The following is a 21,698-nucleotide window of genomic DNA, read 5'->3' on the forward strand; positions in this document are numbered from 1 at the left end:
AGTGTCCCAACTCAGAAGTCTGACTCTGCTCCCGATCCTCCCATGGCTCCCCAGTAGCCTTCAGATGAAGTCCTGAATGGCTTTGCTCCTGCCCACATCTCCGGCCTGGTGGGCATCACTTCCCCTACAGCCTCTGGGCACCCACGTCCTCTGCACATGCTGTTCTCTCCATGCCAGTCGGTGGGATGCCCCTCATCTTCCCAGACTCATCTGAATGTCACTTCCTTAGGGAAGAGGTTTCTGACAGCCACCCCCGGGTCAGCTGCTTCCCCTGCTTTTTCATTCAACACCAGTCTGCCGTAGTAACTAGCACATTGATATGATTTTGCTATGTGCCAACCACTTTCCCTCACCAAAGGAGCCCAGGCGGGGTAGTGGGTTACACCCTTGAGGGCAGCAGCCCAAGTGTAACCCGCGATGCTGCCTGCCCTCCTTTGGTGAGTGAACGAAAGAGGGAGTAAAAGCACCACCTCCAGCCAGTCATCACAGTTCTCGGGGGTGCGAGGGGGTGTCTGAAAGTGTGTGGGAAGTGGAATGAGAAGACCACGGCATTTCCCACCAGCTTTGGGGAGTCCCTCTGTACATTTGATCAACGATCCTATTAAAAGAATTCTCCATAAGCAAATGTGGCGAAGAGAGCTGATGGTGCCCGGCTGTCAAAAGAGATCGTGTCTGGGGTCTTAAAGGCTTGAAGGTGAACAAGCGGCCATCTAGCGCAGAAGCAATAAAGCCCACATGGAAGAACACACCAGCCGGTGGGATCACGAGGTACCAAAGGGACCAGGTATAAGGCGTCATGCAAAAAAAAAGAATATATATATGTGTGTATGTATATACATTTTATATATATATATATACACCATAGTGAATGAAGGGGGAAGTGCAGAGTGGAGACCCAAGGCCCAAGTGTCGGCTACTGGAGATCCCCTCACAGAGGGGTTTAGGAGAGGAGATGGGTCAGTCAGGGTGCGATGTAGTACTGATGAAGAACACAGCTTTCCCCCAGATCCTGGATGCTTCCTCCCCCCAACTACCATGATCTGAATTCTACCTTGCAGGGCTGGATAGGACAGAGGCTGTACACTGGTGCATATGGGAGCTGGAGGCACAGGGAATCCAGGGTGGATGATACCTTCGGGACCAAGGGTGTGAGGGGCGATGCTGGGAGAGTGGAGGGTGAGTGGGTTGGAAAGGGAGAACTGATTACAAGGATCCACATGTGACCTCCTCCCTGGGAGATGGACGGCAGAGAAGGGGGGGAAGGGAGACTCCGGATAGGGCAAGATATGACAAAATAACAATCTATAAATTACCAAGGGCTCACGATGGAGCGGGGAGCAGGGAGGGAGGGGAAAAAAAAGAGAACCTGATGCAAATGAATGTACGGATGTGCTTTATACAATTGATGTATGTATATGTATGGATTGTGATAAGAGTTGTATGAGCCCCTAATAAAATGTTTTAAAAAAAAAGAATTCTCATCAAAGGGGGGGGGGCAGAGATACAGAACAGAACTTCAACTTCTCATGGATTTCAGACTTCCTGGAGTCATGGAAGCTCAATCGAACCCCAAAAGATTACCCTGAAATAAGCTTTAAACTTCAAACTGGAAACATCCCCAGAAGTCTCCTTTCAACCCAGTGATAGGCTTAACGAGTCAGAAATGTCTGCTCTGAGAATTGGGCTCTTTGAAGCATGATCCCCTGGGATCAAATGGACGGCAGCAACTCGAAAGGTTCGATGGGAACCTTGGGGGCCAGTGAGGTCACGTCGGCGGGGGAGGAACAGCTCAGAGCAGGAGGACAGGTGTGTGGGGGCTGCCCAATTCAAAGAAGGCCTTCAATGTCACTTAGTGTACCCAGAGGAATGGTTGAATTGGCGCGCGCGCGCGCACACACACACACACACACACACACACACACACACACTACAACAATGAAAAAATGGCCTGAAGAGGAAAAACTAGTCTGGAATGTGCTTTCGTTGGTCCAGTCATTGATGTGCACACTTAGAAAGAGGATCTGCTGTAATTTGTGACCAGGATGAGTTTGCCGTGGTGAACCAGCCATCCAGGGTGCCAGGAGCAAGCTCTGTTCTTGAGAGAGGATTATTTGGGTCTTCTGTCCCGGGGCCTGTGGTGTGGCATTCCACATATTCCAGGGATGTAAGCTCCCAGCAGGAGAAATACCTGAGTGGTTGGCTCTTACCCTTGTCATATTTCAAGAGAGCCCAGTGGCATGGTGGGTTATGCACTGGGCTGCTACCCACAAGGGCAGCAGTTCAAAACCACCAGCCACTCCTTGTAACTACCATGAAGAGTCACGGTCTTGGAAACCCACTGGGGATGGTCTACCCTGTCCACTAGGGTCACTCTAACTGGGTGACAGTGATTTTGAGGGTTTTTTTGAGTAGGATATTCCATTACAATCCAAGGGGTGGCTCCAGACAACTCACGCAATCAATCCATGAGTGTCTCACAGTTTCGGCAGCAAAGACCATCAGAGCTTGAGGAACAAAAGAAGAATTCAGTGCACGGGGGTGCTGGAGGGGTCTTGAAGCATCCCTGACCCAGAAAGAGGGCACACTGACTGGTACAGAAAGGGGACCTGGTTTGTGTTGCTGGGGTGTCATTTAATCTCAAGAAGTCTCAGAAGTGCTTTACAGACGAGCAAACAGAGGGTAGTGGGGTCCAGTGACATTCTAGCTGCTCCGCTGACGTTGGCTCTTGCACAGGGTCACTTCCCGGTTAGAGCGGCCCTGGTTCGGAGCAAAACTGCTCTGCAGGCTTCCCGGGCTTGTCACCTTGTGGGAGCAGATACACCAATCTTTTCTCTCTCCGTCCGAGCGGCTGGTGGGTGCAGATCACCAACCTTGTGGTCAACCGTCCAGCATTACCCCTCTGGGCTACCAGGGGTCCCAGGCAGCAGCCAGGGGAGACTGTGTCTACACAAGTTAGATAACATTGGGCTGTGGTTAGAACGGAGCTTTGGGCTGTTAACTGCAAGGTCAGCAGTTTGAAACTGCAGGAGGAAGAGGAGGCTGGTTCATCTCCAGCCTCCTTGTCCTTGTCCTTGTCCTTGCCCGTTGGGGGCCAGGGAGAGGACGTTGGAGCTGGCTGTTGGCGCGAGCCAGCCCCAGGGGGACCAGGCTGGACAGTGAGAACCCCCAGCCACAGCAGCGCACAGTGTCCTCGTTAGAGACAGCAGATGGAAGCTGTGACAGGCCACACAGAGGAAGCTAATGGTGGTTGCGATGGCTGCTGAGGCCACTCACAAGGCATTTTAAAATCAGGCGGCGATTGGGAAACACTCGCGGAGATAATGAAGCGGAGAAGGAGAACATATGTCCATTATTTTGTTCCTGGTGGGCACTCAGAGAATCTGATTCTGGGTAAAATGAAGACTAAGCCACGCAGAGCCTGCTGCCTCTGAGTCAATTCTGACTCACAGCCACCCAACAGGACGGAGGGGAGCTGATCCCCAGGTTTTCCAAGACTTTAAAACCAGTGGTTCTCAACCATCCTCACGCCGCGACCCTGTCATGCAGCTCCTCATGTGGCGGTGACCCCCAACCATAACATTATTTTCGTTGCTACTTCATCACCGTCATTTTGCTACTGTGATGAATTGGTCGACCCCTGTGAAGGGGTCGTTCAACCTCCAAAGGGGTCGCGACCCACAGGTTGGGAACCACTGCTCTAAATCTTCACCAGAGCAGTCGGCCTCATTTTCCTCCCTCGGAGGGGTGAGTGAGTTCAAACTGCTGACATTACATTTAGCAACCTAGTGTGTAATTCCTTACACCATTAGGATTCCCTCCCCAAAAGGACATTTCCCCCAAATGTCCATCTTCACACAACAGCTGGGCCATGGGAGAGGGAGCAAGAGAATGGGTATTTGAAGGGAAGTGTGTGTGTGTGTGTGTGTGTGTGTGTGTGTATGGGGGGGCACACAGAGAAACAAAGGCAAAGAGAGAGGGGTGCTTGCTTCAACAGCACGGTGACTTCACTAGGGAAACCTTTGCACTAAGTCCAGGTGTGATATGCAGAGGTACGTGGGGTGGGGGGGGGGAGGCAGGTGTGTGTTGGTGGTTCAGGGGAAGAAGTCTCATCTTCTATGCAGGAGACCCAAGCTGGAGTCTCGGGGCACCTGCCTATCTGTGGAGGCTTGTGTCTTGTGATGATGCTAAACAGCTTTCGGTGGAACTTCCAGTCTAAGTCAAACTAGGGAGAAAGGTCGATCCCAACAGTCTGATCCTGAGGGGTCCCATAAGTGGGGAGGCCCACGTGACAGCAGCTGCCGGCAATTACAGTTCGTATTTGACCAGCACTGAGCTGTGGGTGCACAGAGGAAGGAGGAGGTAGTTCTTGGGGATGAGATCTGAGAAGCCATCAGCCATCCAGTCATCCATCCACCCATCAAGATCCACCACCTATCTGCTGGAGAAAGAGCCTGGTGGACACAACAGCGTTTGGCCACCTGGGACTTCCACTCTGGAGCCGAAGACATTCACTTCTCCTGAGAGCTACAAAGTTGCACATACCGGAAGTCATGAGAAATCAAGTCTTGTTGGGAGGGGTGGGGGATAGAGACTTTCAGGGAGGACTCTCTAGGAACATGGCTGAGGAAGAGTTGGCTCAGGAGTGGGGGTGGGGGTGAGCACCCTCAGGCAGAGAGAGAATATTGTGAAGGTGTGTGCGTGTGTGTGTGTGTGTGTGTGTGTGTAATTGAGGTCAGCCCAGGCTGGCTGGGGAGCAGCAACCCCAGGACGGAGGTCAGATTCAGACATGGGTCTGCTTACCTCAGGTTGCTGAGTAGAGAAATGAAGGAGAAGGGGCAAGTGTGAAGCCAAAGAGGCGAGCCCAGGTGCCCAGTCCAGGCAGGAGGTGCCCCATGGATGGATGAGGGCGAGGTAGACTCAGGACAGCGGTAGGGAGGAGTTGGTGAAGGAGTGGAACCGACGCTGCGGGTGGGTCTTAGGACAGGCTCAGGATTAATGGGGGTGGGGTGGGGGTGGACTCATTCTGAAATGGGCCTGGGAGCATATGCTCTCCCCTCTACAGTGACGAAGGGACCATCTGGTGCTTCATGTTTGAGCAGAGCCCACTTAGATGCCCCTGTAAGCAATGTTACCTGCCACGGCCCCACAATCCCTATTGTTGTTTCTGGCACCGCAGCAGTGACCCCGTGTGCCAGAGGAGAAGCCCCCTAGTGGTTCTGGGGGGCCCCCTTTATGTGGGGTCCTTAAGCTTCAGTGTTTCTGTTAGCAGCCGAGCGCTTCCCCATGGCCCTACCGGGGCTCCGCATTTGTTGGTGGATGGATGGATGGATGGATGCATTGTTGGGTGCCTGGTGGACTCAGAGTGGTGCCCTGTGACAGGAAAGCCCCACAGGGTCCCCAAGGCCGTCATCTCCAGGGGAGGGCACCACGCTGAGTTTGAACTGCTGACCTTTCGTTGAGCAGTCCAACGGTTTAACCACTGGACCATTGGACCACTGTTTGAGTTAGAAACAATTCTGGGGCAGGAGTTTCCATACCCCACCTCCCGCCCCTTAGCAGGGTGGAAATTCCCTCTATAGGTCAGGAGGGGAGACACAGTTCCGCGGTGACAGCACCCACTCTGTCTCCGGCGCCCCACTTGCCTCTCTGCCTTCCTTTCCATTGCGATTCCCCCCCCCCCAGTTTACTTGAGGCAGCAAAGCTGGGGAATCTCCAATGTCAATGCTGCACAGAGTCCGGGGGACGTGGGGGCTTGGGCACAGTCAGTCTGCATTGGTGGCTGGGTCCTGTTTCAGAGCTTTCCATCACCTGGAACTAGGAGAGGTTAAGTCACCTGCTCTAGGCCACACAGCCACAATAGGCAAGCAGGGAGGCAGACCTGGTCTGAGTGGGGCTCACTCTGCTCTGCTGGCCCCTCAGCCTAAACGCAGTCAAGAGAGACCTGGGTCTGCAATGCTTCAGATGATACGGTGCGTGGATATGCCACGCAAGACCTGGTAACGTTGTGGAAGGGCAAGGATGTCACTTTGAGGACTAAGGCGGGTCTGCCCCAAGCCCTGGTCTTTTCCATCCCCGGGCACATGAACCTTGGGCATTGAACAAGGAAGACCAAAGAAGAATTGCTGTGTTTGAGTGGTTGTGGGGGAAGGTCGGATGGTTACAGACATCCTCCCTGAAGGCAATTGCTGCCAGACTGCTGTCTCCCCCCACCACAGGGGTGGGCCTTCTCCCTGCTGCTGGGGACAATGGATTATTTCTCCCTGAGGCTTGCGGACCCTTAGCTTGGTTCCTGTAGGAGGAGTTCACACCCTACCGATAATGGTCTCTATCAGTTGAGCCAGGGAACTGGTCAAACAGAATCTGTGACATCCAAAGTTAGGCTGCCATCCTGTATCTAGGATCTGCCCATCTTGCCACATGTATACCCCAAATCCCTCCTCTTCCTATTGCATGGATCCCCCTAGATCACCCCCTTCCACTACGCAGCCCAATGCGTAACTCTTAGGCAGATAGGCAGGGATGGGATGTCCACTGACGCATGCCCAAGAGAGCCAAGTACGAGAACAAAGGGTGGCGCACTGCACATGTTCAGAGGCCTAGGTTTTCCCGCGGTGGGCGTGAGTGGATGTTAAACCTGGATCGGCCCACCTGGGCCAGGTGAATTCAATCCAGCCAATGGGGTCGATCTGGGGTCGTCCACCATGCCTCCCCCTGGAATCCTTGAAAAGGCAGGAGCCAGGGGAAGAGAGGGGAAACTGGGGAGAGAACTTGAGAAAGAACTTGATACAGTCTTTGGAAGAGAACTTGGGAAAGTGATCTTTGCGTGACGCCGAGCAGTCTCTGCCAGGCTGCATGGTCGGGAGGAATTCTATGGGTGCCGCGTAAAACCTGAAACTTCTTCTAACTCTCATTAAACTCACTTGGATCACGAGCCAGGCTTCGGCGTGAATTCTTTCTCATGCGGAGCCAAGGACTGAGGTGCAACTCTGTCCCCAGAGAGATCTTACACAACCACTACACCACCAGATCTCCTCCACCAGCCCACAGCAGGTAGTAAACAATTAAGCATCCAAAACAGGTGGTGGGGGGTGGTCCTGTAGACCAATTCTTTGAGGTGAGGGGGCGGGGGGAGTTGGCCAGGAGGTGGGGAGAAACACTGGGTGAGGTTGTGTTGAACCCTGCACCCCACCCCGTGCAGTGCCCCACAACACCATTCACCAAGAACAATGCTTTCCTGGTATTAAATTCCTCCTCTGACTTCCAAGAATTCTTGGTTGGAAGGAAGGAGAGGGGGTTGTTCATACTTCCCACCGAGGAGCATGAGAGAATTCCAGCTCAGAGCGGCCCCGTGTGACAGAGTTCAAGTGCCCCACACATAGGCTTCCCTAGACGGCCATCTTTTCCCGAAAGAGTCCGGTGGCACACCGGTGAAGCGCTCAGCCATGACCCTAAAGGTTGGCGGTGTGAGCATGCCAGCTGCTGAGGGAACAAGTTGTGCCAATCTGCTTCCAGAGCCAGTTCTCGTCTGAGCTTTAGGGTGGCTGGGAGGCAGGAGGCACTCAACAGCAATGGATCTGGTCACAGTCCCTGGACTAGATGGCCAGGCCTTATCCTGTGAAGCCACTGGCTGGGTCTGAACCAGCAGCCTTTTGGTTAGGAGTCAAGCCCCTAACTGATTTCCCCCAGGATTCCTTGAGAGACTAGTTACTGTGACAATTAGGTTTTATGTCAACTTGGCTGATCCAACATGGTGTGTTCAGCTCCATGACGGGATCTTCTGTGAAGCAGTCGAGCAGTTGAAGGGAGATTAAAAACTTAAAAAACCAAATCGACTGCCATTGAGTCAATTCTGACACATAGCAACCCTGTAGAACAGGGTAGAACTGCCTCTGTGGGTTTCCTAGGCTGTAACTCTTTAAGGCAAGTGAGAGCCTCTTCTTTTTCCTGAGGAATGGCTGGTGGTTTTGAACTGCTGACCTTTGCGTCAGCAGCCCAATATACAACCACTAAGTCACCAAGGCTCCCGTGATAGGTTTTATGCTAACTTGACTGGGCCAACCCTTGAGAATAGAGCCCTTACTCTCATGGGAGAATAGAACCCCTAATCTGGGCACAGCCTTGATGCCCTTGAGGGAGGTTTCCTTCGGGGTATGGCTTGCTCAGAGTAGTACTTGACAAAGTGTGTAAGCTTTGGGACTTCTGATGTTGGATTTGGATCCTGCATTTGGTTTGTGGAGCTCTGTTCTAGCCCCTGCAGATCCCAGGAGCCATCAGTGAACTGCCGACCTCGGATTCGTTCAGCTCTGCTGCCACCAGCCAGTGGCCCTCCTGCTTCATCTTCCTGCTTCCTGTTCAGCAGCCCCTGCAGCTACACGAGTCAGGAGAAGCCTCTTGCTTACCTCTGACCCATGGATTTGAACCGGTCTGAGCTTACCCACTTCTACGACTGCGTGAGTCATTTCTACGACTGCATGAGTCCCTGGCCACACACACACACACGTAATTGGTTTTGCTTCTCTAGAGAACGCAGCCTAACACAGTTCTTCATACACAAAGCTGTCAATATTACAAACCCTTTGATGGCTGGGGAACATGAGCGCCTGGTGCTCAGGACGGGTGTCCTGGACGTGGGAATTTCTGCTTCGTGGTCACCAAAATGGCCTCTCCTGTTCTCGAGGAGGGAGCTGGGCACACCCTCGGGGCATCATGCTTGAGTGCTGGGCGTAGACAGCTCCTTAGTCATCTTCAGACATGAATGTGCTTGGCAGGATTATGTACTGTGTTAGCAAAAGATAGGCTGAAGGGATCAAAGAAGGAGGACAGTATGATCTCTTGGATGTTTATTTTCCCTCTTTTTTTTTGTTACGGCCCCTGTGGAAAGGAAGGAAACCAAAAAAGGAAAGAAAGTTTCCAAGAACCCAAGAGAAACCCCCTCACCGCCTCCATTCTCCCCCACCCCCCACCCCCAGTCTGCAAAAAAGGGAAGCAGAGACAGAGGAGGAAGGGCAATTCTGAGGAAGAAGCACAGCACTGAATTCCTCTGCTGGTGGGAGAGGTCTTTGATGGTGAGCTACCTTTCGAAGGAAAGATGAGAGAAGAGAAAGAATGGTCTAGAAAAGTCTCATTTAGCAACACTCCTGCCAGTGTCACCAGACAGACTTCTTGTTGCGTGGATTCATTAGCTAAGCTTATTTCCCTACAATTAACCAAAAGGCATATAGTGCCTTGGGCAGGTCTACCACAAAAGACCTCTTTAAAGTTCAAAAGCAAAGCTGTCACTTTGAGGACTCAGGTGTACCTGAGCCAAGCTGCAGTGTCTGGTGTTTTCCGTTGCCACATATACACGTGAAAGGTGCCCAAGGAACACGGGAGCCGGAAAAAGAACGATGCCTTTGGACGACAGCGCTGGGGAAGCACAGTGGGGCACCCTGGCCTTCCAGAAGGATGAGCTGATCTGTCTTGGAAGGACAGCCAGAATGTTCCTTGGAAGCGAGGATGGAGACTTCGTTCTTGCGTATGTTGGAGATGGTATAACATAGCACCTGGAGAAGGACACTATGCACGGGCAAGCGGAGGAGCCTTTTCCAGCAGAAAAGAAAGAGGAAGGGCCTCCGCGAGATGGATTGATGCAGCGGTTGCAACCGTGGGTTCTCACAGAACCACAGCTGTGAGGAAGCGGGACCAGGCAGTGGGGGTCCCTTCTGTCGTGTGTGGGGTCGACGTGAGTTGCAACTGACTCGATGGTTCCAAACAACAACACTTGCGCTTTTACACACAGAGCATCTCCCGGGAAGACGGTGCCCTCCCTTGGGCGGGGAAAGGGGGCCCCTGGGAGATGTAGGACGAGAAGACATAAACGTCCACTTGTACAGTTCAGTTGTCTTAAACTGCATGTACCTGGTTTGCTTTTTCAAAAATAAAAGTCTAGTCTTAAGCTTTTTCAAAAATAAAAGTCTAGTGTTAAAAGACGATCGTGTTTTCTTAGGCGCATCTGGCTCCTGTCTGAGCGAGCGGAGCGCCACGGACTGGCGGCGACCCTGCAGGACAGAGGCTTTAAACCCTCCTGGTTGCCAACCACACATCTGTCTCCCATGGCGTGGCTGGTGGGCTCACCCACTGTGCCACCAGAGCTCCTTGGGGGACTTAGACCCAGAGCAGCCACGGCCATGGAGTCGGCCTCCAGGGAAGAGTGGCTCCTCCTGGTGGCTCAAGTCCCTTCCATTCCCAGATTGGATAGACGGGAACTTGCCTTTTTACTTGATCTTGGAAAGGGCCAGACTGCCAGATACAGGGACCTTCCTGGGTGCTAGCGAGGCCAAGGGAACTTCAGGGATGGTGACATTCAGCCCTAGAGAGGGGTTCTCTCTGCCAGGTCTCTGGAGCAGGGGAGGCCCGGCTCTCATTCCATCGGACACACCGAGGGCCGGGAACTGTGGCCTGGAAGATGTTTCAGCGGTTTCTGCCTCAGGCCTGGTCAAACTCAGGAGGAGTCGAATGAGTCCCCCAAGCCCCTGGGAAAGAGAGGCTCAGCCTGCCCCAAAGAGTCTGGGTGACACGGCAATGAAAATGCTCACTGAGAGGTCAGTAGTTTGAACCCACCATCTGCTCCATAGGCAGAAGATGAGGCTGCCAACTACCAGAGAGATAAGGGCCTTGGATCTGCGCCAGGGCAGCTCTCTCTTGTCCCGAGGAATCAACTACAGCAGCTGTGGGGGTTTCTTTTCCTCGTGCCCTTTCCCCACTTTGGCCAGCTGCAGAAGGACTAGGGAGCGTGTGGGGTCAAAAATGGTTGTTCTAGGGCTCAGGTGCTCAGCTGATGGCATTGGGCCTCTACTCAAGTACTCCCTCAACACAAGAACACTTTGTTCTAATAACTCAGTGCTCTGTGAAGCTCACCTTCCCTCACAAGATCACTGAAAACAAAATGGGTTCACAAGCAAATGTGGTGAAGAAAGCTGCTGGTGCTTAGCTATCAAAATATATAGTCTCTGAAATCAATAAGGTTTGAAGGCAAACAGCTGAGAAGCAACAAAGCCCACGTGGAAGAAGCACACCAGCCTGTGTGATCACGAGGTGTCAATGGGATCAGGTATCACACATCAAAGACCCAAAACAAAAAATCATATCACTATGAATGAGGGGGAGTGCAGAGTGGAGACCCAAAGCCCACTGTAGACAATTGGACATCCCCTTACAGAAGGATCACAAGCAGGGTGCAGTGTAGCACCGACAAAATGTACAACTTCTTCTAGGTCTTTAATGCTCCCCCCCCACACACACACACTATCATGACCCCAATTCTACCTTACAAATCTGGCTAGAGCAGAGCATGTACACTGGTACAGATAAGAGCTCACAACACAGGGAATCCAGGACAGTTAAACCCCTCGGGATCAATAATGAGAGTAGTGATGCCAGGAGGGGAAGGGGAAGGTGGGGCGGGGAAAGGGGGAACTGATCACAATGATGTATATGTCCCAAGGGGACATACAATAGAAAAGTAGGTAAAAGGAGACAGTGGTCAGTGGAAGACAAGAAAAAAATCTTATAAATTATCAAGGGTTCATGAGGGAGGGGGGAGGATTAGCTGATACCAAGGGCTCAAGAAGAAAGAAAATTGTCAGGGGAAGCCAGCCCCTAACACATCATTACGGGTCCAGTAGGCGCAATTGTAGAGTGATAATAGGTAAGGATTATAGTAAAGTTATAGAGAGCATGAGAGATAGAAGAGAAGTATTGAAATAAATGGAGTCAGAAAAAAATTCATGGTATAGTGTGCTCACCTCAGCCCCGCTTGGTGGTCCACGTGGAGGGAGAGCGTGAGCCCTTTAATGGTAGCCCAGGCTTTTATCTTCTCTGGGGACATGCAAGCCTCCTAATGACAGGTGAGGACATACGTCACAGGAAGGGGTTGTGCTATAGGTAATACAGTAATGGGAGGGGGTGATCTAGGGGTATCTACGCAATAGGAAGAGGAGGGATTGGGGGTATACATGTGGCAAGATGGGCAGATCCTAGATTTAGGATGGCAACTTAACTTTGGACGTCACAGAGCCAGTTTGGCCTGTTCCCTGGCTCAGCTGATAGAGACCATTATTGGTAGGGTGTGAAAGCTTGGTCTTGGTCGGTGGCAGGCCTCAGGGAGAAATAGTTCATTGTCCCCAGCAGCAGGGAGCGAGGCCTACCCTGGAGTCTGGTGACTAACTGCCCTCAGGGAGGATGTCTGTAAGCGTCTGACCTCCCCCCACAGAAAACGTTTTGATAATGATGATTGCAACATACGTACACATGTGCTAGACGCATGGGTAGATGGATGGATTGTGATAAGAGCTGTGAAAGCCCCCAGTAAAGTGATTTTTTTTTAAAAGACGTGGGCCAGCAGGAACCGTCAGGCGGAAACCTGCCAGAGACGGAACACTCTTTTTTCCTTCCCTCCAGTAAAAGGTGGGGACCTTGTGGGACCCGGAGAACCCGGGCAGCTGCGGAGCATCATGACCCTCCCGGTCCCCTGTGTGTGCAGCCTGCACAGCCCCTCTCTCGGCTGGCCCCTCACTCCCCCTCTCCAGGCCTCCCTTCTGCAGCCGATGCGATGCCGCCTCCCTTGGCGCTTCTTCCCCCCTCTATAGTCATCTCCAGCGTTAGTCTTCACTTGGGGTTTGCCCCTGAGGGTGGGGAGCTTGCTTCCTCCATCCACATCTGTATTGGATATCCTCTCAGTGGCTGGGAACTGAGAGCGGCTCAAAATAGCCAAGTGGGGCGATAGTTCATAACTGGAACTTGCCCTCTGAACTGCCGCTACATCTGATAGTTGGCTTTAAAAAAAAAATAGCGTCGGGCCCCATGTACTTGCTGGGGGCGAATCTGCCACACGAGACCTCTTTAAAGTGTCCACAGGCAAAGATGCCACTTGGAGGACAGAGGTACACAGGATCCAAGTCGGGGCATTTTCGGTCGCCTCACATGCAGGTGGAGGCTGGACAAAGAATGAGGCTCCCGGAAAGGGGGCTGCCCAGACTTGCTCTCATGTCCTTTGCACATCTTAGAAGGAGGGACCAAGTCCTGAAACATGTCCAGGATTTCATTTGGCTTCGATCCCTAATCAATGCTCAGGAGATCAATGGGTGCATTGGAATAGGTGCATGGTCTCCGTAAGACCTCTTTCAAGTGTGGATGAGCAAGGCTGTGACTCTGCAGATGGAGAGGTTGGTGAGACTTGGTCTGATATGCTTGGGACGTGTTATCAGAAGAGACCAGTTACCGGAAGAGGACCTCATTCTGGTAACACGGAGTCAGAAGAAAAGGGGAAGATGGCCAGAAAGAGGCGATGGAGTGGCACGTCAGCTCCCTCCGTGGTGAGGATGATGCAGGACCGGCAGGGTTTGGTTCTACTGTGCGTAGGGTCGCGGTGCTCAGCCGCAGCAACGGTTCCTGAGAAAGAAGTCCTGGCTGGTGAGGTCGAGAAGGGGCCCAACAAGAGGGAGACCCTCAGCAAGATAGAGTGACAGAGGGGCTTCAGCAACAGGCAAGCCTTCATCTCATGGTCTGCGCGCCGGTGATGAAGAGGGACCCGCTCCTCACCATGGTCGGCAGAGCAGTTTCCGGAGACAGGGGCGTTAAGGGTCAGAAGGGGCTTGGTGGACCCTGACAACGACAACCATGTTGGAACCATTGTTGGAAAACCACAATATTGTGGTTTTTGGAAAAACTCGAGGCAATTTTGCTTGGATCATCTGCGTGTCATTATCGGGAACAGTTAGGATTTCCTCAGAGGCGGTTTGTCTTGGGGCCAGTCCAAACAACCCCCCGGCACTACAGCGTGGTCCTTAAGTGAGAGGCGCTGACAGAAAGCTGCTGGCTGCCTTCGTGGGGTCCCTTGTTGATTTGCCGAGCGGGCCGGGGAGAGAACAGGCTTCCGGCTTCATCTCTCCTTTAGAAAGATTTGAAGATTCTAGAACGCGTAGAAAACAAGCCAGAGAGCCCTTCCCCTGTCACTTTGCTATTTAAAGTCACCCTCTGGCTGAGGAAGATAATGTAACTGAGACGAACAGTGTCTTTTAAACAACATCGGGATGCTGTCTTTGTTATTGTTGTTCTTGGTTTCGAAACCTGGGGCATGAAGCCACGTTCAGTTATTTCCACAGGTGTGATAGCCATCTGGAAAATATTTCTACCTACTACTTCCTTGTGTGGGGAACGTGTGTGTGGAGGGCGGGGCTTCTGGAAGTGACAAGTCAAGAACCACTTTTTCCAGTGAATTCTGCCTCCTGAGAAATCACCACCTGGCAGCAAATGGAGGCCAGAGAAGAGGTGCTCAGGCCCACCCACTCACCTTCACCTTGAAGCGTTAGAGAAATGATCATCAATATTTTAAAGGTGGACCATTCTATCTTCTGGAAATTCCCACAAAACTCACAGGGAGAGGAGGCATGAAGGAAAAGCCTGCGATGGGGTGAGTGGGTGATAGAAGACTCTAGAGAAATCACACATCTTTGCCGACTTCTCTAAGAGAACGTGGAACTCTAATGGACCCAGCCTGGGATCCCACCTGACAGCAGATGACAAGAGCTACACTGCAGGGGTTTCTGTATCCGCAGGAGGAGCTGCCTACCGGTGGGGCTTGAGGAAGAGGCTGTGGCCTGAGAAAAATTCCACAGCCACCGGGTGGAAGTGGGACTGAAACATCTCCTTGTCTGATTGGTTCCTGTGGTTTCCAAATTGGTGTCTGACTCCCTGGCGTGAGCATGACCCCTGTGTTCACGGTAATAGGAGCCTGGGCGGCAAACCTGGCATGGACAGGACAGATAGCCAGATGCTTCAAGCCCACCCGGGGGTCTTGTGGGAGAACGGTTCTGAGGGCTGCTATGTCTGTGACCTTCATGGATAGACTGGCTCACAAGAGCCCTGCACACAGCACCTCTGAGTGCCGATGGCAGTATGGGCTGGCTGAGTATGTCCCCTGATCTCGGGGCTCAGGATCAAAGCAATGCAACTATGAAGCTCTCCTGGCCCTTCTAGCAGGAGAAAGAGGAGGTGTTCTATTCCCATAAGGTGTCACAGTTTCAGAAACCCACCAGGGCAGTTCTACCCTGTCCTGTAAAGTCGCTAGGAGTTGGCACTGATTCAGTGGCAGTGAGTTTGGTTAGGAGCCCCTGGACACAGTGGTTAAGTGCTTGGTTGTAAACTGAAAGGTCGGGGGTTCTAACCCATCCAGCAGCTCTGAGGGGAACAGTCGGGTGACCTGCGCCCACAGAGATGTCCGCATGGGAAACCCACAGGGCAGCCCGCTGTTGTCACGCAGGCTGGCTGAGTCGGAGCCAGCATGCCCCCAACGGCCTGTGCACGCAGTGATGCCCATGCCCACTTTTTAAAAACCCCTTCAAATGAGCCAATTAAAACCCAAACAAAACAGCAGTATACCCATCGCCATGGGGCCCCTCCTGGTCTTGGTGACCCTGTGGAGAATGACCCCACGGGGTCCCCGGGGCTGCGGATCTCTACAGAAGCAGAGGGCCACCGCTTTTTCCCGAGGAGATCGTGGGGCGGGGGTTCAAATCACTGACCTTCTCGTTAGCAGCCCAGCGCTTAATCAACTGCTCCAACAGGGCCCTCTTCCCCAGGGAATAAAAAACTCCAAACCTAACTCATTGTCATTGAGTCAATGCCGACTCATATGGCCCAATCGACAGAGTAGAACTGCTTTGCCGGAGTAGAAAGCCTCTTTTTTCTCCCTGGTTTCAAACTGCTGACCTTGCAGCTAGCAGCCCAGTGCAGAACCAGCAAGCCACCAGGGCCCCTCCCCTCCACCAGACAGGACCGCCTATGAAGCTGCATGCTTACGTGCTTGGGTAGCTTCCGCCTCTGCCCGCACATTAAGAGCCAGCATGCCTGGGTCATGTGTATCACCCTGGAGTACTAGCAGTCACAGTGCCTGCCAGCAAGCTTGGGATTGTTTCCGCCCGGGTGATCAGAAAGAATTCAAACCCAGTACAAGCAGTTTCTGGCCCTATGGGGGGAGCGGCACAGGGTCACACCTGGGCCCAGAAGTCTTCCCTTTTCTTTCCGAGGTGATACGAAGGCCAGGAGCCCCCACCTGGCACTTTCCCCTTTGCTTCTCTGAATCTCTGGCACGGGCCCTGCTGGCTCATTTAGCTCACTTGCTGTCCATCAGGGGCTGCAGCCTGCCCCTCTTCATGGGGGGAGGTGGCTCACAGGTCTCACCTGGTGACCGCACTTCCTCCCCTGTGGCTGCTGAGTCCTCACGTTGGGGAACCCCTGCTCCCCCTCCCCCCCACCTGCCCATCCTTGTGAGAAGAGGAATTGGAGGACCTGCCACACCACCTTAGGGACTTTACAACCCTGGTGCAAGCTGGAATTCTGAACCTGACTCAAACACTTCAAGTACAAAAGCACCCATCCCTGTTAACCAGGCGCCTCCACCAAAGCGAGGGACCTTTCTGGGTGGTTAGCCCTTATGTCACCCCATCTCCTGCAAACAAAACCGGCTCCTGGTTTCAAAGGGAAAGGCCCACAGTTCAAAGAAAAAGACAGGCACTGCACTAGGACCCTGGGTGGCACAAATGGTTAGTGTTTGGCTGCTAACCTAAGAGGTTGGCAGTTCAAATTTCCCCTCCTGGTGACGCAGCAGGAGAAAGGGCTGGCAGCATGCTTTCCTAAAGACGACTGCCAAGAAAACCCTGCGGAGCACAGTTCTGCTGCCACACACGTAGGCGGATGGCTTCTGAGCTCTGGTGCCATAGCGGGTTTCGCATTGGGCTGCTAACTGCAAGGTCAGGAGTTCGAAACCATCAGCCGCTCTGTGCCAGAAAGACCAGGCCTTCTATTCCTGTAAAGAGTTGCAATGTAGGAAACACACTGGGGCAGTTTTACTTTGTCCTATAGGATCACTATGAGTCAGAATCAAATCCATGGCAGTGAGTTGAGTTTGAACTTGGACCTCACACTTGGTAAAGTGGAGGGCCATTGAAAAAGAGGAAGACTCTCGAAGAGCTGGGTGGGCACAGAGGCTGCATCGATGGGCGCGAATGGACCAACAGTGGTGACGACGGCGCAGGGCAGGCAGTGAGTCCTTCTCTCGTATTGGGGTCGCCGTGGTTCAGAATTGCCTGCACAGCCCCTTCCAGCAACAACCACCACTCAGAGAGAAGTTTCTCTGGAATGGCGGGTGGTGTGAGGAGCCCAGACTGGCCTGCCAGTGACCCTTGAGGGGTGGCAGTCCTGGCCCAGCGGGCTCTTCATTGCCTGCCCAGCCCGGGAGGCGGGGCGCCCGGAGCTGCTGCTCAGGGAAGCGGTGCCCAGCAGGGCACATGGGGCCGTCCTGGTCCCTGAGTTCTCCTGGGTATGCACACAGTGCCTTCTCCTCAACTAAGGGTTTCTGAGTAGTGGGTTTGGAAACACCGCCTAAAAACTCTACTTCCCCTTTCTTGGCAGGTTGTGTTGGAGACTTCTAACATCTCCGTGGTGCCCGCCCCCTTCCTCCTCTAAGAACTTTCCCTACAGCCCTTGTCATTTCCTCCCTGACTCATGGAGATTCCAAATGGGCTGTGTTGTCAGGGCCGCTTCCTCATTCCCTTAGCACGAAGCCTCGCTCCTGTCCACGGAACTTGAGTGGGTGGGTGGTGGTGGTGATATTGTATTTAGGAATTTTTTTTTTTGGGGGGGTGCAATAAAATGTTAAAAGAATACGAATTAGAACCAGGGAGCAAGGATAATTATATATAGGTTTTTTGGTATAAAATGAACTATAAAGTTGGAGATGCATCAAATATTGAGACAGTGTTTGTCCTGTGTCCCTGTCTCTCCTCCCCAGTCCTCCTGACACACAGCTGCCCGGTGACCTCTGAAGAAACCCAATCTGCATGTGCGTTCTCCGGCGTCCAGCGGGATAGCGCCCCCTTTGCACCCAGGATGCACTTCCAGGGCCTCACCATGCTGCCAGGCCCTCTGAGAACCTCCGAGCTCTCTCCCTCCATTCTTATTTCCTAGGTTCCCTCCCACCACACTGGCCTTCCTCTCTGCCTCCCCTCCCCCACTCCCCCTGTCCCTACAGAGCTGTCAAACCAGCAGGCCCCCTGTGTGGAGGGATAAAGTGCTGCCCAGTCCGGTGTCACTTCTGTAAGGGGTTAGGGAGCAGACTGCTGGGCACGGCAGGGTTTTGCATCAGTTGATTTTTCAGAAGTAGACTGCCAGGCCTTTCTTCTGTGTCCCTCTTAGACTAGAAGCTTCACTAGAAGCTCTTCAGCATCCCATGGATGCACGAGCCTCCACTGACAGACAGGAGTGGGGAATCGTTGCATTGGCTGGGAATCGAACCTGCAGCTCCAGTATGGAAGGTGAGAACTCTGCCACTAGACTAACAACGCTCCCTCTGCTATGCTACTCTGTCCAGTTCGTTCCACCACAGGACCTCTGCTGCGGGTCCCTCTGCCTGCAAGGCTCTCTCTCCTGGAAGGCCGCCGTGCACGCGGGCCCACCACAGAGCCTCTTCCTGTCATGGCCGCCACCAGGTCACCCTGTTGTGTCTGCTTCATGAGCACCATCACCATCTGAAACTCTCACGTCCATGCACCCATGCCGTCCTCCTGACACCCAGGACAGCACACTCATCGGAACCACCTGAGCCCCCAGCAGCCCCTCGCTGAGTGAAGGAGCAAGCAGCGGGCAGGGCGAACCGGGCCTGGCTGGGCTGTGTTCCCTTGGGAGGCGGATGAGGACATGAAGAGCTCCAGTCACTGACCGAGGTCAGGGAGATGTCCTTGTGACCCTGTTGCCATATCCATTGGCTGCAATCGAAGGCAACCCTGACCACAGGAGAAGGAAGGGGCCAGTTGCCACAAGTGCAGGAGGAGCAGCAGGTCAGCCTGGGGCCAGGGCCAGGGCCAGGCAGGCCTGAGGCTGAGAGCCAAGGCCCACGTCTCTTCCCAAGACGCCTGACCACCTGGAAGGGCCATCCTGAGCCTTGTAGTGGTGCTGTGGCAAGAGTCTCACCTGCTGGTTGTCCAGCTTTGGTTCACTCATGTGCACACTCTCGTACGTACACTCACATGCACACATACACAGACTCACACACATGCACACACAGACTCACACATATGCATACTCACACGTGCACACTTAAATACATATTTACATGCACACACAGAGACATACTCATGCATACTCACCCATGCAGATTTACACACACAGCCTTGCAGCACACACATGCCTACATACACATGCATTTTACACACACACACACACACACACACACACACACACACACACCATCTGCTGGAGTCCAATGCGCCAAGGAATGTGAGGTGAGATGTGCCCTGACTTGAGGGAGTCTCTGTGTGTGGTGAGTGGCTGGGGGGGGGGGGTGTCATACACCTGGCAGCAGTCTGCGATCTGCCCTGTGTGGTGGGGGAAGTGCCGCCGCCCTGAGACTGTGGTGACCAGAGCTGCTCAGGGAAGGCCTTGGGGACCGCTGCTTTCCGTCCAGCGGCTGGGGTTGGGCTGTGGAAGGTGGCCTGGGGACCTTCCTTGGAAAAGTGACCCCAGTCCCCACCCACTGCTGTCAAGCCACAAGCAGCAAAGCTGAGCCCCCTGAAGCCGGTGTCCCCCTTGAAAAGCCCATCAAGCCACAAGGAAGGCCTTGAAAAGATGCACGGTCCCGTGTGCTAATAGGAATGGCGCTCGAACCTGCGCTGCCGCTTGTGGAAGGCCAGGAAGGAGCTTAGCAGCTGCCCAGTTACTATTTGAACCAGATGAGGCCTCCGCCGTGGTGGCACTGGGGTTAAAGCAATCCACTGCTGGAATAAAGATTGGCAGTTCAAACCCACCAGCCACTCCTCCTCCGGAGAAAGACGAGGCAGTCTGCCGCCATAAAGATCCCACCGCCTGGAAACCCTGGGGCAGTTCTGTCCTCCTGCATCATGGAGTCAGAATCAAGTCCTTGGCACGGGGCTCTATTTGCATGAGACCTGGTTTAACAAGCAGGTGACCTGAGGTGCGCATTGACCGGGGTCCTTGAAAGCCTGTCCTCGGAGGTAGGCTCCGGACCAGGAGCCTTGCAGGAAGGGTGTGGCCTGTATGGGCTAAGGCGGTGGACATCTAAGCAGAGGTTCCCAAATGGATTTGGCCACGTCTGCTTTTGAAGAGACGAAGAAGAAGAAGAAGAAGAAGAAGAAGAAGAAGAAGAAGAAGAAGAAGAAGAAGAAGAAGAAGAAGAAGAAGAAGAAGAAGAAGAAGAAGAAGAAGAAGAAGGAGAAAGACAGACTCAGTGCCCCCTGGCAATTAAAAATGCTTGTCCTGTATCCCATCATCCAGGATGGAGTGGAGGCATCTGCTTCGGCAGTCCCTCTCCAGCCCTGGGATCATTCTAGCACCTCCCGGGGAAACTTTGGGAAATGATGATCTAAGGCATGAGTTGCCAGCGGACGGCTGATGGGCTGACTCTGGATGAGCAATCAACGGGTCAAGAGTAACTTCCCATGTTTAAAGTGTGGTGAAGACACGTGGCCTGGTCAAAGAGTTGGGCATGGCGGGCTGGCACGAGCTGCGGCTCTGGGGGCAGTCAGCCTGGGTTTGATTCCTGACATTGCTGTGAGATGACCCTGAGCATGCCACTGTACAATGGGCACAAGCAGGACACGGAGTTCACGGACGTGCTGGGAGGAGGTGATGAGGAGTTGAGGGAGGGGCTTCCCCATGTGCCTGGCAGACGGGCTCTGCTCAGTGTGTTTTTCAGCACCAGGTTGGCCATATGACTTCCCAGGGGGGCTGGGAATAGAGGATGGAAGCCAATGTGCTGCTGCTGTGTGCCGCCCAGATCATATAGACTCAGCGCTGCCCCCAGGGCCCCCAGGCTGCCATCCTCCTGGACACAGATCACCAGGGCGTTAGCCACCAGGTGGGCTCGAACCACCAACCTTCCGGTTCTCAGCTGGGAGCCATGTGGACTCCTTGTATAATCTCATGTACTAGCCACAAACTGGAAAGTGCTACAGAAGTTATTTAGGGAGGGTAAGCGGCACAGCAATAAAGCAAACTCTGTATCACAAGGAAAAGATGATAGGATTTTGGAAAAGGAGTGTTAGCCCTTTGAAAGGAAGGGGGAAAGCAAGGTTGTTCTACCTTAAGGATGACTAAGACCTGACAACAAAGCCTTGGTGAAGCTGTGGTTAAGGCCTCTAACTGCTAGCCAGAAGGTTGGTGGTTCTAATACACCAGTCGGCTCCTTGGGAGAAAGGTGGGCCGTCTGCTCCCATAATGCAGACAGCCTGGTGGACTGTAGGGAGCAGCTCTACTCTGCCCTAGAGGCAGATTGTGAGACGGTGTCCTCCAGGGCAGCAGATAATGCCAGTGCTTGAATGCGGACTGAATCCCGGATCGGAAAAACAACAGCCCCCAAAGCCACCTCCCACCAAAAAAAAAAAAAGTGTGTGTGTGTGTCTAGCTAAGAAATGCGAATGTGGCCTGAGTGTGAGATGGCATTATGACATCCATGGTGCCGGCGGTGTGGTTGTCTAGAAGGGCCTTGACCAGGGAGACTCAGGTGCTAGCACCGAGGGGTGGTGTGTTAGGGAGGCTGGGCCTTGGTTCATTTCCAGGCAGTGGAGCAGCCGCCTGGCCTGCACCTTGATAGAGACCACTGCACCCAGGGAACTGCTAGACGCCGTCACCAGGCGGCCGAGCGAGTG

This window comes from Tenrec ecaudatus, chromosome 12, assembly GCF_050624435.1.
Source record: "Tenrec ecaudatus isolate mTenEca1 chromosome 12, mTenEca1.hap1, whole genome shotgun sequence".
Lineage (NCBI taxonomy): Eukaryota > Metazoa > Chordata > Mammalia > Afrosoricida > Tenrecidae > Tenrec > Tenrec ecaudatus.